The sequence below is a fragment of the Cucurbita pepo genome, chromosome 18 (assembly GCF_057944985.1).
Source record: "Cucurbita pepo subsp. pepo isolate OVF chromosome 18, ASM5794498v1, whole genome shotgun sequence".
NCBI classification, from domain to species: domain Eukaryota; kingdom Viridiplantae; phylum Streptophyta; class Magnoliopsida; order Cucurbitales; family Cucurbitaceae; genus Cucurbita; species Cucurbita pepo.
The window spans coordinates 6,099,040-6,105,154 of NC_141815.1; the positions used below are offsets into that span (position 1 = coordinate 6,099,040).

The window sequence follows — 6,115 nt, forward strand, 5'->3', positions numbered from 1 at the left end:
TGAAAATGAATAAGTTGTCCACATAGGATGTTCCTCATTGGGTAGTCAATGACCCACTTGGATGGCGGATGTGAATTTAAAATTTCCATGTCATCCCCCGTTTGTTTCCAAATTTGCTACTCCCTCATGGTTCAGCATAAATGTCTGAAATTTTACCACATAACTCAATTAAAAGTAGAATTAAGATCGATTTATGTCAAATCATATTTTTTTTTATGTTGGACCGCAATAAACGATTTCATGCTCACTAAGTAGAATCAATAGGTAATAAATGAGAAAATGGTGAATAAAAGTGCAATATTAACTACAAAAAGACTAGATATGACTCTACTTTTAGAGAGTTATTAGGTGCCTATATCTACAATGCCAAAGCTGCACTTTGTCCTTAGTGATTGAGTTGAAGCACACTGACGGTAGAGGTTGAAATGTTGCTTGAAGCATGAACATTCGATTCTCAGACATCTTTGTATTTATGATTAAACCCTTCTCATGATGGAACGCCTTGCACCTTCCATATTTAAACGTAACAGCAAGTCCCCGTTTTTGCAATTGTCTAATGCTCAACAAGTTGTTTGTCAATTCTATAACATAGAACACTTCTGTAATAATATGCGTTGTTCCATTCACTTGCAGCCTTATGTTGCCCTTTCCTAGTACAACCAAGCTTGTGTTGTTGCTGAGTTTTACTGAATCTCTGAATTTTTCATTTAAATCTGAAAAATATTGCTTTACTCCACCCATATGATTGCTGCAGCCAGAATCAATATACCAACAATCTTATTAGCCATCTTCCTCCTTTTTTGCACCTGTGCAAGCCATCAGTAAAATCTCTTTTTTTGTCTTTGTATAGTTTGTCACTTCATTCTTACTTACACATTATCATTGAAAATGCCCAAATTTGGGACAATTGTAGCATCCTACTATGGCTTTCTCGAAGTTTTGCCTACCTCTTCCACGTCCCCTTCCTTTGAAACTTCCACGACCTCGACCCCTTCCTCCTGACTGATCTCCATTTGTCACTTTCAAGGCATGTTCCTCATTGATTTGAGAACGCATGCGTTGTTCATGAACAAGTAGGCTGCTTTGCAATTCATCAATGGTTAAAGTATCTATATCTTTAGATTGTTCAATGGAATAAACCACATAATCAAGTTTGGAAGTCATAGATCTCAAAATCTTTTCCCAAACAGCCACGTCTCCTTTTCTTTCACCATTTTCTTTCGTTTTATTTGTTATTGCAAGTGTTCGAGCAAAATATTCATTTAAAAATTCTCCTATCTTCATTTGAAGAATTTCAAATTCCATTCTGAGTGTTTGCAGTTGTGCAAGCTTGACCCTAGTTGTTCCTTGATATTTCTTTCTTCATAGAGTCCCATATGTCCTTCGTTGTATCATTGTTTAGAATCGTTTCTATAATTGAACGATCTAATGCTTGAAAAAGATAATACTTGGCCTTCAAATCTTTCAGCTTCTGATCATCAATGCTCTTCTGTTGTGCATACGTAGATCCTCCTGCTACTGCAGAAATTTCATTTTCTACTAAATCCCAATACTCCTTTGATCGCGAAAAGTTTTCCATGAGCATTGCCAAGTTATCATAATGCCCCTTAAACTTTGGGATGACTGGCTGCACAAAAGAAGCTTTCTGTAGACATCTTGAAGATTGCTACTTCAAATTTTAATATGATCCCTTACTATGGCTCTAATACCAAATGATGAAATTAATGAAATAATAGCAGAGAAAAGTAAGTTTTGGAAGGAAAAATGCTCTATTATTGAATGGAAAAATAACAGGGTATTAAATAGTCATATATAACAAAACAAAAGAAATGATAAATAAGGAGTCTACTCTAACTGACTTCTAAAAGTTAAAGTCCTATTATAAAGTACAGAGTTCTACACAAAGTGATACTTTATTTAGACTAAGTAAACTAACACGACCCACTTTATAATCATTATAAGTGATTTGATCCAAATCGTTCATGTAGAGACATGTAAGTGGGGGTATTCTGTACAATGAGTTTGATAAGGATCACGGTGTTCCAAATGTTTCAACTGAACCTATTACACGATCCAAGGCCAAGATGATTCAACAAGCATTCATTCTTCATCTACAAAATTGGATAGGCTTGATTCAACCATTATTTCATGTGTTACAAGCTGATTTGATTGAGGAATGATCATTTGAAGCTTCAGAAGTGAATATTAGCATCGCTGAAGCAAGGGATGAAGTTGCTTGCACTTGATTGATAAGTTGTTAGAAAACTTTATTTATTATTTTTAATTTCATAATTATTGTATGAGCAAAAGGGTAGAAGTCATTGGTCAAATTGACTTCTTTTTTGGAGATTTAAGGGATGGGGATTAAATTTTTGGTCGCTAACTTCTTTAGTGGACATTTGAAAAATTACAAATTATTACATAAAAAAGAGATTGTGAATGAATGAATTTGAGATCTCAGATTGAGACTTTCACCTTTCAAAATTCGAGCTTCATCTTTGTCATTTCTAAGTTTCATGCAATTCTTGTGGTAGATTGCATCTGAGCTCTAGATCTTTGATCTCAAGAAGTAATCTAATTCTAGCCTTATATCTTGGTTTATCTGAATTTTGTACAAGGAGGTGTTAATTTTATTGATTCAACCGTTTTTGCTCCCACAAAAACCTGAATTGTTGGGATTAGGGTTGCCTTATCAATTTGATATCATAGCCTAGGTTGCATCTTAGTGGCCTACTCTAGAATTCATTTTATTTTTAGTTTATGCTATTGTTTTTCTTTTCTTCAAATCTGTCCATTTATTCTGTTGCTGCGAGTTCAACCCTTCTTTGTAATCTTCTCACTTTATTCTCATTTTATTACTGTAGATCATATTTAGATCTTAAAAAAAAAAAAAAAAAAAGAAGTCCAATCATATTGTTCTTAATATTGTGGTTATAAATCCTTGTCATTAGACAATTTGCATGTTTATTTGAATATCAAATAAACTCTAATTGACATTTTTTCTAAATCATCTAAATTTGGAACCATTGTGTTGATATTGTTCTTTCACCCTTTTAGTGGGACATAGTCTTACGGGAAGGAGGAGATGTGGGTCGAGGGAGAGGAAGAGGTAGAACAAGGGGTAGAGAAATTTTAGCACAAAAAAGAAGAGAGAGAGTATCAATATAAGAGAGGAGAAGAAGGAGTCAAGGGAGTAAAGCTTCCAACTTTCTATGGGAGATCTGATCTAGAAGAGTATTTGCAATATGAGAGCAAAATTGAGTATGTTTTTTATTGCAACAATTTCAGTGAAGAAATAAAGTTGAAGCTTTCTATAACTGAATTTTGTGATTACGTAATTATGTTGGACATCTTTGATATCAGAGTCGAGGAGAAATTATGAAGAACCAATTGAAATGTGGGAGGAATTGAAGTTATTAATGAGAAAAATGTACATTCCTAAGCATTATTCTCGAGTACTCAAGGAAAAACTGTATTCAATGCAATAGGGATCCAAGAGTGTTGAAGAATATTACAAAGAGATGGAGGTCTTTATGAATAGAGCATGCATTGATGAAGACAACGATGATATAATGGCCAGATTCCTTGGTGGGTTAAACACACAACTTGCTCACCAAGTGGATAGGCAAGCATACTTTGATATGCAAGAATTGTTACACCTTGCTGTCAAAATCGAAGGGCAACTAGCTTGGGAGAAGAACTCAAAGAGGTATGTTATTCCTAAGTCTACAACTTTCAACACTTGGAAAAAGGATGCAAATATTGAAAAGATAGATTTTAAGGTTAGAGGAAAGTATGAGCTTGACAAAAAGAACAAAGTTGAGACCTCAAAGGGTAAAGAGAAAGTTGAGGAATACAAGGAGGTTCGAGAAAGAAATAGAGACATCAAATCTTGGAAATGTCAAGAAATTGGTCATATTAGTAGTGATGATCCTAACAAGAGAGTCATGACCATCAAGAATGGACAAGCTGTCACAGATACGGAGGAAAGTGACTAGGATGAGCTAGTTGAAGAAGAAAACCAAGAGAATGATGAAGAATTGGAAGATGGGAGTCATTTGACACTTGTTGAGAAGACTTCTTAAAACTCAAGTTACGGACAATAATGTTGATGATCAAAGAGACAACCTATTTCACACAAGGTGTTTAGTCAAGGGGACTCCTTGTAGTCTTGTTATTGATAGTGAAAGTTGCACCAATGTATTAAGTACCATGTTGATAAAAAGGTTGCAAATTCCAACTCAACACCATCCTAAACCTTACAAGCTTCAATGTCTCAATGATAGTGGAACAATAAAGGTAGTTTCTCAAGTTTAATATCTTTTACTTTGGGGAAACATAAAGATAAAGTTCTTTGTGATGTGCTACCAATACTTGCTGGAGGCATATTGCTAGGCCGACATTCGCAATATTATAGGAAGGTCATGCATAATGGTTATTTGAATAGGTATTCTTTTATAAAAGATGGTAGAAAAACCCTTTTGAGTTGTGCAATGTATTTGCTTATCAATTAAAGTTGGAGAAAAAAAAGAGTTCGAGGAATATTATTTTCATTCAAACATTTATTTAAGGAAAACATCCAAGGTTCTGTAGCTCAGTTGGTTAGAGCGTTGGTCTTATGAGCCGAAGGTTGCGGGTTTGAGCCCCGCCAGAACCAATCAAACCTAGTCACCCGGTTAAACGAACAATCGCGTAAACGAACAGATTATGGGTGGTAATTTAGGGTCGTTACAGTCACCGTTTTAGGTACGCGGTACTCATTATAGATGAGCATGAGACGTTAGTGGCGAGAGTGATGGCTAGATGTTAGTGACGGGAGCTGAGAAGGTTCTTTGGGTTCCTAAGGCGGCTAGATGACTTAACACGGACTCGAGTCTTTCTTAGTTTAGGAGAATCAGGGTCTAGACCCTCTGACCGTCACTCACGATCTTTAGGTGCTCAGTCTACTAGAGGTGTCCTGGCCTAAGTCATTGTCTAGCCAACCTAACTTTAACAACGTGCTAACACATATTATAACTTTAACTTCACTAGGAGAACGTTAACCCATCCTCTTTTCTGACATATAAAACATCACTCATCACAAATTTTTTATAATTTTTTTCATCATGCATACCACCATACTCATCCATATTTCTCAACTCATTTTCTAGTCATGCATATTTTCTTTCTAGCATTGCATAATACATAAAATAGCATGGTTCTCACAAATCTCAACCTAGGGCATAACGATAATTTTCTAACATACATAAGTATACACTCACCCAAAAACAACCTTTAGTCTTTAACATGCATTATCTAACCACCTAAGGTAAGGAATGTTTGTGTGCTAACACGTCCTAGCGATACCTACAAGTACTATTTGCCTAAAGTTCGTGTGGTTACTTACTTGGATGACGTGTGTCTTCCCGAGCAAGGCATGTTAGGAGCTCCAAAATTCCTGGAATCTTTCTCTCACATACAATAACCTATGCATTCAACTCCTTCGTCAAAATTCCTAAACTTCCAAACCAGTTTTTTATTCTTTTTTTTATATATATATATTTTCTTTAATTTTATAACTTTCTCTCCACAATTCAAATCAACTTAGTTTCTTCACGAAAATCGTAAACTTTTAATTGATCGTTACAAAGGTATAATTTTTGGTCAATCACAACAACAAATAATTGAGTTCGAAAATCATTAAAAACAAAAAATTGACAAATATTTTCAGCCACTAGATGTTTATCAGAATGCCACCTTCGGGTCTGAATCAACTCCAACTTCCTTCATGAAACTTATGCAAAATCCCTCCAATATAACCATACTAAAAATTCAAAACTTAATTCCAAGGAAAGCTCTCGAATTTGAAGGAAAGTTTAAATGAAGAACCCAAAAATCATACATTTGGTTCTTCCTTGATTCTTGACGGAATTGAGTGATTGAAAAGACAAGAATAGTTCTTCCAAGACCACCAAGCAATTCTTGTGGAGAAGCTCTAGCGAAATTCTGACTCAAAATGGCAGTTCCATCAAACTTTGACTCTCTCTCTCTTATAATCCGTAAACGCTCATCTTCTTTTATCTCTCTTCTCCTATTCTTTCTTTTTTTTTTCATTCTTAGTAATCAGACTAGGTTA

The 6,115-nt window shown here is 35.0% G+C and overlaps 1 non-coding gene across 1 annotated transcript; it reads left to right on the forward strand.

Annotated features, from left to right (window-relative positions):
* The first annotated feature begins 4,583 nt into the window (after positions 1 to 4,583).
* Positions 4,584 to 4,657, forward strand: TRNAI-UAU (transfer RNA isoleucine (anticodon UAU)). Its single transcript has one exon. It is a non-coding gene; the product is annotated as a tRNA-Ile (tRNA).
* Positions 4,658 to 6,115: the final 1,458 nt, after the last annotated feature.